Raw genomic sequence first — 10818 nt, forward strand, 5'->3', positions numbered from 1 at the left:
ACCAGAGTTAAGTTAGGGTTTTTCAAAATGCTGACACGCTGAGCTCAAAAGGTTCGCCATCACTGTTGTAGATGGTTGCACATCTGTAGGCACATGATATTGGACACAATAACCTTTTTTATTCCATCTATGCCTCCATATTCAGAGAGGAGAAATTTAGTTTCAAACCTGAATAAATATGACTATTTTGATTGCTCATTCAAAACAAATTTTTAATTAATCCTGACATTTTGATATGGGTCACCTGCCCTTCAACTAATGAATATAATTTCTGAACAAAACCAACCCAAAAGTAAGAGAAGTTTGCCACCTCACAAATGCTGCTGGAAGTAACCTTTTTAAATGTCATTTACAATACACAGCTTATCCCTCCAAAGCAGGAATAAAGGTCCCTTTAGGACCTGGTGGGGCCTCAGACATGTGACAAGCAGAACTTTTTTACCTGCACTTTTTCAGTTCTAGAATATAGTTGGGATGTCTTCTTCTTGGAACTTCTTTATAATATAAGTTACTACATTCAACTTTATTGATAATAACTTGAGACCTGCCGCCTCAGGTTCAGAAATTTTCAGAACCTTACAATAAGAACAAAAATCAATGGTGCTTTCTGCAGCAAGCCTAAATGAGCTTCTGTAAAATCACTGAAATAAGCTACTAACATTCATTATTGCTCACAACTCCATATCTTTTTGATGATGTAGATAGAATGTCTGTACCAATAGCCACACTAGTATCAACATAAACCCTAGAGAATGAAAACAGGGAGAAAGAGTTAGAAAACCCAGGACACTCCCTCCCCCACTACCTGGTAGAAAACAAGTGAACACAGGCCGTGCTCTATAGACAGCATACTCTACTTGCTAAAAGAACACCGATGTTGTAAATATATATTTAACACTGCACAGTGTATAATTCAGCCAACAACTGTTCCAAGTTGTTAGCAAATTCTCCTTCTATTTCTTTATTCTTGGCTTTATTTTATTTGCCTTTCTTTTATACTTTTGCTTTCCTTTTCTCTACATTGCTTTAGTATTTCTATTATTTATTTCTATTCCTGGGCTTATTTCTATTCCTTCCTTTGTCCCTCTGTTCTTTATTATATGAAAGTACTTTCAGAAGAATCAAGTGCTAAAGAAATGAAAAGTTGTTTTATAATTACTCTTATCATCTTTATTAGTTATGTCAAGACATTAAATGTCATTTGCATTCTCACCACTGTATCTATATCGTGTTCCTCTAGTTTTTATCTTGTCTGGTCTTTACATATTTCCAGAATATGGCACATAAACATTAATAATAGGAGCAAAGCCCAGCTGGGAGTAGCTCAGCGGTTGAGCGTCGATCCAAGAACCAAGAGGTTGCTGGTTCGATTCCTGATCAGGGCATATGCCCAGGTTGCAGGCTCCATCCCCAGTGGGGGGCGTGCAGGAGGCAGTCAATCAATGATTCTCACTCATTATTGATGTTTCTAGCTCTCTTTCCCTCTCCCTTCCTCTCTGACATCAATAAAAACTATATATTTTTTTAAAGTAATAATAATAATAGGAGCAAAGTTGAATATCTTTCTAGTAACTATTTTTTTCTTCATCTAGAAGCATCCAGTGAGTTAGGCAACATTCGTTAGGCACAGTCTGCAGACACAATCATTAAACCATAACTCTAGAGGAAATTCCAAAGATAAGAAAGACATGTTACTTGACCTTCGCAAGCTTAGAGCCAGTCAGAGTGACAAGCCACACAATGAGAAACTCGAGGGGGCATCTATAAGATGTATGGGGAACCTGAGTTCAAACAGAGGAGCAAGTTTGAGTTAGCCAGGTAAAGGCAACCACGTAAGGTTTTGTTAAGGTGAATGTCAAAAGGGAAAAGAAAGGGATGAGAAACCTAGGGGGTAAAGGGTATTCTGTCTGACCCACCAATGTTATTAAATACATTTCTATAGCCTTTTGCAGTCTCCTAGGGATATCCAGTTTTCTGATGCTTTTCCTGTTTCTGTTCTGAATACTTATCAAAAGCTGCTTTAGAACTTAGGGAAGTTCTAATATGTCTTACTTTATACAGTTTCTTGTTCTGGGGTGTGTGTGTGTGTGTGTTTACTTCCATTATCTTGCATATTGCTTTTGAATAACCACAGCCTGCTTCCCTAGTTCTTTCAAGTTTTTCAGGTATTTTTCGGTATTTATTTTTAGCATGACATGTAAAAGCCAACTTTTTTTTTTAAAGCAGTCCATGGCATCTGCTGTTTTAGGTATGAGGTGTAGCCCAGCAGCCTGGAGACGTTTTGCCAGCCCTCACCAAGGCTCTAGATTGCCCCTTAGTTTTGTTCTCTCTGCAAAAAAGATCAAGTTACAGAACAGCCTCCTCCACACTGAAATGGGGACGCCACACCTAATGATCTCAGTTCAGCCTGAATCTGTTAGACAGCTGATCAGTGCACTCCAAGCCTGGAGTGAAACTGTTTCCACCATCTTTTCCAACAGGCTGCACCTTCTTTTTCAAATTTATTGGACGTTAAAGTTGATGCAGTGACTTTTACTTGAAAATTAAAATTCATCCTGGTAAGAAAATAAAAAGGGGTAGGAGGGAATGCTTTTAAATGAGAAGGCAGACTTCCCATACTACAAGAGCTTGTACCTAACTGTGCTCTTTTTGTTTGTTTGTTTGTTTGTAATCCTTACCCAGGGATATTTTTCCATTGATTTTTAGAGAGAGGGAAGGAAGGGATGGAGAGAGAAACGTCAATGTGAGAGAGACACATCAATTGGTTGCCTCCCACTCGTGCCTCAACCGAGTTCAAACCCACAACCCTTCGTCCAAGGGCCGACACTTTATCCACTGAGCCAAACCGGCTATGGCCATAACTGTGTTCTTAATACAGGGTTTGAAACATGGGCTGCCAACAGGAGAGCTCCCCTACCCCAGCCCTCCCCAACAAAAGCATGAAAGACATCACCTGTCTACTTGCAGGAAACGTGCATTTTATTCCAAAATAAAGGATGTAATGTCAAATTCAACTGTCTGAATGGAATATAAATTTTACATTTGCACAAGAGTGTGCTTGATGGATCATCCCTGCACCTAGCCCTTCTTGTAAAGGGGTATTGATAACTGGGAGGAGAAACATGGAAGAAAGTGCTGTAAGACGGGAGACGGAGGCAGCAGGGAAAACAAGCAACTTTCTCACGTTACTTGCGAAGGCTAGCTTATGGCATTAGCATTATTCATCACCCTCCACTCTCAACAGGAATCTTGTGCAACGCGCATGCTGTTTCCAGTCAAGTAATTCAATAAAATCTAAGCTTAGAGCCCGTCAGAGTGACAAGCCACACAATGAGAAACTTGAGGGGACATCTTGTGACTCTGGATTTTTTAATAAATGACATTGGGTAAAGCATCCGTCTCACTGGCTCTCCATTTCTCTACCCAGCTCGCTCTTTGGATGGAGAATGGAGAGCTCTCAGCCCCAGGAGGCGCATCAAGGTACATTTCCCTCCACTAGGAGACACTGAACTGAGCACGCTGTGATACAGCCATGGGTGTTCGCACGCTGCCAGCCAGTGGCACATTTCCCTGGTTCTTTTCATCATAGGCTTGATTTATCAGGCAAATGTTCAAGGCTCAATGCTAATGGATCTACCCTGGAGCAAACTTCAAAGCCAGACCTTAGATTATAGAAATAAAATAAGCATAGCACTTCAGTGACAAATATCTACTTTGAATTCCAATTTACATGTAGAAATGTTCATCCTATAAATCCTAGCCTTGATTTTTGACTCGATTGTAAAGTCTTCCCGTTTGGTCTTTTGCTCCTTCCTTGAGAAGTCATTTTAATTCAGTCCTGCATTCACACATACATCCACCAAGTTCCACCATCCTGTCTAATATGTGTATCTCTTTGCTAGTTGTCAGGCTTCGGGAGAGGCTGACAGTCGCCCCGCCTGGCTCTGAAACAGCCTGGCAGCAGCTGGAGAGCCCACAGAGCCAATCCAGTTTGCATCATCTTCATCAGAGCTTTCAAATATGGACACCAGGCTGCTGGTAGCAGAGTGGATCAGGCATCCCCTCCTCCGCATACAGTCTGAGCCCAGGTGTCAAGCTCCGAAAGGTCTCTAAGTGGAGATAGGCCAGCATTACTCAAGGAAATACCACTGCTCCTCACCTGGAAGACCAGAACATGCATTCACACACATACACATACTCACACATATGTGCACACACACTCATGCACACCTGTATACATACACATACACACTTGCCCCTGATATAGCGAGGAAATTGTTGTGAACCGCCACCCACCCCCCCAAATAAAAAAATTTAAATTCACACAAAAGTACTACCAAGGATCTGAGGTTTGGAAGAGGCTGTTCCATAAAGGCTTCTCCTACCTTCCGAAATAGCAAACCAGAGTAAAGAGACAAGGAAGAATGAAGGAGAGGGGGTGACTCTCTGAAAATGAATAGTGCACATCCTATCCCTAACAGCTAAGAGGAGGGAAAGGCTAACGGTGCCAAAGAGAAGCAGGCAGGATTTAATTTAAAAATAATTAAAAGATCAGTGAAAGGACAAAGGACAAAGGAGAGGAGAGAGGCCACGGCTGGCAAGGGGGCTGAGTACACCGGTTTAAGCTGAAATGACATCATAGGCAGAAAAGGGCCAGTAACTGAACAAGCGTCAAATTTTGCATTTTACCTTTCAGCCAAAACAAGTGATGAGACATTTTAAAATGTAGAAACTAAGACTGCCCTTTAGTAAATCATAGTTTAAGTGGGACAAAATGTTATTTAACATTTTTTTCTAATTATAAAGTAAAAAATTTTCACATTTAAATATGAAAAATACAAAAGAAAGAAAAAAAATCTATAGTCTCATTACCAAAAGTTAACCTCCGTTAACATATATTCTTCTGGTCACACATATACAACTCATGATTACAGTATATATGTGGTGATTTTCTTCACATCGTGTCTTATAGTCAGTTTTACAATCTATTAAGTCATTTTTAAAACAGCTTTTAGCCATTCATTTTGATTCTTAGTTTTTATAATCTGAAGAATAATGCTATAAATACTGTATATTCATACATAATTTTTATCCTAGTTTCTAATTATTTTATTAGAATAGAATGTTGAAAGGCAAATGTGGTACTTGGTTCAAAAGGCGCTAAATGTCTTTTTTAGAAATTTTGTACTAACTTATACTGCCACTGACAGTATAGATAGGTTTCTTTCACCACACCCTAGCCAATAATGAGCATTTTTTTAAATCCTCTACTAAGTTACTAGAGGTGTAAAATACAATGTCAAAGGCATTATTAACCCTAATCCAGTTTACTATTTAGTATTTGTTACAAAGTCAACTTCTGAAGATGCACAGAATACTTATACTTTTTAGAATCATGAGCTCCTTTGAGAACCAGATGAAATCAATGAGGCTCTTGGCACGCATCCTTAGACAACTCAGACTGACCTCTAAACATCAGACCTAGGTGGAATGTTTAAGACTAGAGCCCAATAACTACTTTGCATGCATAGAGCATACATGATTTAGTGGGAAAGGACTCCACTTGAGTCACGGGACTTGGTTTCTGATTCTAGCTCCACATCTAAACATACTTAGGACTTTAACATGCTGGCCTCTAGAATCTCTTGCAGTTGTAAAACCCTGGAGACCTACGATAATGTCAGCCTTTACTGACATGTTGTAGATAGCTTCTCCGAGGACATTTCGTGGTTATTTCTTGTACCTAGGCTGGGTTCTTTGACGTATTCAGGAACAGCCAGGACTTTCTCAACTCTATTTGACATCTGTTCCAGGAATACGAATTAATGTCAATACTGTTGATTACACAGATTTCATTGTGTTCCATGTGTCTAACTCAACTGTGGCTGAACTGCTTGACATACTCACCAATAAATGTCTGCAAATCAACCTAAACAAACAAACAAAACAGAGTATCTTCCAAAATTAAATAAAACTAGTTTTGTTTTGTTTGGGTTGACAATAATTCTACAAAATATCTAAATATGCATAGTCATTAGCCAACTTTTCAGCTTAAACAAAATGGTTCTATGGTTCATTTTTAGTATTCATAGTACTTATGTTCTAGTAAGTCACCAAGCACAATGAATTAGTGAATTCATTGCTCCTGGGGAAACACAGGGTTAGGTCCTTGTGGACCTTTGTGTTTCTGTTTAAAGATACCTTATCTAACTAATAAAAGGGAATATGCTAATTAGACCGGGAGACCTTCAGGACATCCTCCCGGACAAAACCATGGTGGCAGGGCTGAGGCAGAGGCAATTAGGGGCGATCAGGCCAGGAGGGGAGGGCAGTTGGGGGTGAGCAGGCTGACAGTGGGGGGCAGTTGGGGGTGAGCAGGCCAGCAGGGGGGGGCAGTTGGAGGCAAGCAGGCCAGCAGGGGGTGAGCAGGCTGGGGGGGGGGGGGCAGTTGGGAGCAATCAGGCTGGCAGGCATAGTGGTTAGGGGTGATTAGGCAGGCAGGCAGGTGAGTGGTTAGGAGCCAGTGGTTCTGGATTGTGAGAGGAATGTCCGGCAGTCAGACATCCCCCGAGGGGTCCCAGATTGGAGAGGATGCAGGCTGGGCTGAGGGACACCTCCCCCCCATGCATGAATTTCATGCACCGGGCCACTAGTTTAATACATATTATCAATTCATTAACATTGAATTCATGGCCAACAGCTCTGTAACTCATGCCTGAACCAGGCTTATCTAAAACATGTATTTTCTCCTTAAGGCACATCACTGCCTTCTTGTGCTTAGGAACACTAGAGGCAACACTCTAGCCCTATACTTGGGGGCCATTTTACACAGCAAACTCACCATCCAAAAACATGGAAATACAAAAAGTGCAGCACTACATATACCAAGAAAAGGATACTTGTTTACAGTATGAGAGCTGAAACAAGAAGGCAGAACACTGCTTTGTAAGAGACTCAATAAATGCTTATTGTACTAGTCAGGATTCCCCAGGGAAATAGAATCAATAGAAGATATTTATATAGTAGATATTGGCAGGTACACACACAGCTGGAGGCACAGGAAAGCTGGTGGTATAATTCTGAGTATAGGAGGGGCCCTAGTGTAAGTGCCAGTCAAGGGCAGAAAACTGACGTTTCAGCTCAGCAGTAAGGCAGAGATGGTTAATTCTCCCTCACCTTTTTGTTCTATTCAGACCCTCAGCATACTGAATGATGCCCACCCTCACTGGGAGTTTGGGGCGGGAGGGATCTTCTTTATTCAGCCTACAAATTCCAATGTTAATCTTATCTGGAAACAACCTTATAGACACATCCAGAAATAATGTTTAGCCAAATATCTGGACATCCTGTGATCCAGTAAAATTGACACATAAAATTAACCACCACACTTGTTAAAATAAGAATATAGAATTTATTGTTTGCCATTAGCTCACATGTTCACCATATATATACCGTCATAAACTTCAAAGAAAAAAAAAGTGCTGTTATTTTAAATTATTTATTTCATAAGGAATCATTCTCCTACCAGATATCATCTTCCAAATAAACTATTCTATGGATGAACTTAGCAGGCAATACTACACTGTAGGAATTTTACAATTAATTATATTTATTATGGCTACCGTATATATCATAATACTAACTCATTTTCCATTTAATTTATTCTTAAGACAGAATTGAAAGGTACAAATTTACCTCAAATACAGATAATAAGATTGAGGCTTGAAGAGTTGGAGTTACTTTTACAAAGATACGCAACTAGTAATAGAGCTACTATTTGAGCCCGGGTTTGTTTTGCTCTAAAACCCGTATTTTTAACTGTTAGATTATAATGTGGTAGATTTTAATATAGGAAAAGGAATCTTAAAGAGTTCAGTTCATATTTCAAGCACTATATTAATGCTAAAGAATTTAATATTGCAGCCAAAATACTTTTCTAGGTGAAAAAAAATAGTATTAAATCAGATAGCATAGTCATAGACCCATAGCTTCAGTAGGAAAGTGTCACATTTATTTCTCCAAAAACTGACATCCAAAAACAAAACAATTCAATGAAACACAGCTAACCAACAACTTTGTAAAAATAAAACTGTAAATGATCAGGAAATATAATACAGTAGAAGGCAGACTCTTTTGGACTAACTTCATAAATGAAATGGATATGGAATATTATTATATGTGTTTCGTAGAAAATAAACTGTACTCTGAGACTGTGAAAGTCAAGTTCAAGCAAGGTACATGCATATGTGCTTTTTGCATTATCTTTGCATACTTTTACATTATTTCCTTTAACCTAGGCTTACATATGTTTTATTCTCCCTCTCTCTTTTTGAGGGTTATAAAAATACTATCTAGAATATGTTTCAATAATCTTCACTGTCCTTTAATCTTCATATTAAACAAAGATACTTACATTAATAATCGAATACTTGATTCCTTTGAGTATCTGCACTTAATGTGCAGATTTTTTAAAAATTTTATACTAAGAGAGAAACTAAGATGGCGGCATAGGTAAACACCGGGAAATTGCCGCCTCACACAACAATTGAAAATTACCGCAAAGGACAGAGCAAACATCATCCAGAACAACAGGAAGGCTGGCTGAGTGTAAATTCTACAACTAGAAGGAAAGAAAAGCACGCTGAGAGCCAGAGGAGCTGCAGAGGTGAAGTGCAGAGGTACAAGTGCAGAGGTACGGCCGGCTTGCACGCGCGCGCGAGTAAAGGGGGTGGCACCTGAGGACGCGGCTGTCTTTTTGAATCACAAGCTCCCGACTGCTCTGAACTTCGGTTCCGGGAAGTCTCTGGGGACCCAGGACTCATACGGGGAGAAGCTGGTCTGTCCGGCAGCGGGCGAACTTGAAGGCGGCTTTCCCTCAGAGGTGCTTGCAGCAATTAGCGGGTCACTGAGACCGGTGACTCCGGGCGGAGAATCAGCCATAGCTGCTGGCTCCGCCCTTTGATTCCCTGAGACCCCGCCCCACCCAGGCTGCAGCAGAGGCTTTTGCATGTGAATGTACCTAACTGCAGCCGAGCCAGGCAGACCCGGAACTTCCAAGAGAAGGCCCAAGGCCCCGCAGCGGCTTGCATTGGTTCATAGCTGAGCCTCTTCGTGGCTCCTGCTGTGTGGCCTCAGGCAGAGGCTGAATTAGCACCTCCTTAGATCCAGGAGCCACTGTACCCAGTGGTCAGAGGGGGACCATCCAGATTGCAACTCCTCCGATCCATAAGGGACACACTCAGGGAGCAGACTCAGTGAGCACCAAAGCCCCACTGAAGCAAGTCTTGCCCCAGAAGGGTGTCTTCAGCACAGAAGTTCTCCCACTTTAGACACAGCTGATTCTCACAGCCAATTGGCCTGGAGGTCAATTCCTCCCAGTGATCCTACAACAACCAAGGCACCAAGAGTGCACCAAGAGTGTCCACCCCAGGTAACTGGGGAGGCTGAGCTACTGGGCCCTACAGGACACCTGGCGCGCAGGGCCACTCTATCAACACAGGGAAGCTGCCAAAATGCGGAGACAAAGAAACAGGTCACAAATGGCAGAAATGGAGGAAAGCAAATGATTGGATATAGAGTTCAAGGCCACGTTTATAAGGTTTTTCAAGAATTTTATGGAAACCGCCGATAAATTTAATGAATCCCTCAATAAGTATAGTGAGACCATGGAGGACATGAAAAAGGACCAACTAGAAATTAAGCATACACTGACTGAAATAAAGAATAATTTACAGAGATCCAGCAGCAGACAAGAGGATCCCAAGAATCAAGTCAAAGATTTGAAATACAAAGAAACAAAAAATACCCAACCGAAAAAGAAAAAAGAAAAGAGATTCCAAAAATATGAAGATAGTGTAAGGAACCTCTGGGACAACTTCAAGCGTACCAACATCAGAATTATAGGGGTACCAGAAGGAGAGAGAGGGCAAGATATTGAAAACCTTTTTGAAGAAATAATGACAGAAAACTTCCCCTACCTGGTGAAAGAAATGGACTTACAAGTCCAGGAAGCGCAGAGAACCCCAAACAAAAGGAATCCAAAGAGGACCACACCAAGACACATCATAATTAAAATGCCAAGAGCAAAAGACAAAGAGAGAATCTTAAAAGCAGCAAGAGAAAGACAGTCAGTTACCTACAAGGGAGTACCCATACGACTGTCAGCTGATTTCTCAACAGAAACCATGCAGGCCAGAAGAGAGTGGCAAGAAATATTCAAAGTGATGAATAGCAAGAACCTGCAACCAAGATTACTTTATCCAGCAAAGCTATCATTCAGAATAGAAGGTCAGACAAAGAGCTTCACGGATAAGAAAAAGCTAAAGGAGTTCATCACCACCAAACCAGCATTATATGAAATGCTGAAAGGTATTCTTTAAGAAGAGGAAGAAGAAAAAGGAACTCTTACCATTTGCCACAGCATGGATGGAACTGGAGAGCGGATAAATACCACATGATCTCACTCATTTGTGGAATATAATGAACAACATAAACTGGTGAACAAGGACTGATCCAGAGACGGAGAGGCATTGATTGGACTGTCGGGACTTGGAGGGAAGGTAGGGGAGGGTGGGGGTAAGGGGGAAAGATCAACCAAAGGACTTATATGCAAGCATATAGGCCTAATCAATGGACATGGACAACGGGGGGGTGAGGGCATGAGCGGGGGGGGGGGGGGGTAGAGGGTAACGTGGGGACAAGGACACACATGTAATATCTTAATCAATAAAAAATATATTAAAAAAAATTTTATACTAAACATTTGTAAACCTTATGTTACATAAAAATAGAATTAGCTTAAGCTATACACATACATAT

Source organism: Myotis myotis, unplaced genomic scaffold (assembly GCF_014108235.1).
Source record: "Myotis myotis isolate mMyoMyo1 unplaced genomic scaffold, mMyoMyo1.p scaffold_m19_p_5, whole genome shotgun sequence".
Taxonomy (NCBI): domain Eukaryota; kingdom Metazoa; phylum Chordata; class Mammalia; order Chiroptera; family Vespertilionidae; genus Myotis; species Myotis myotis.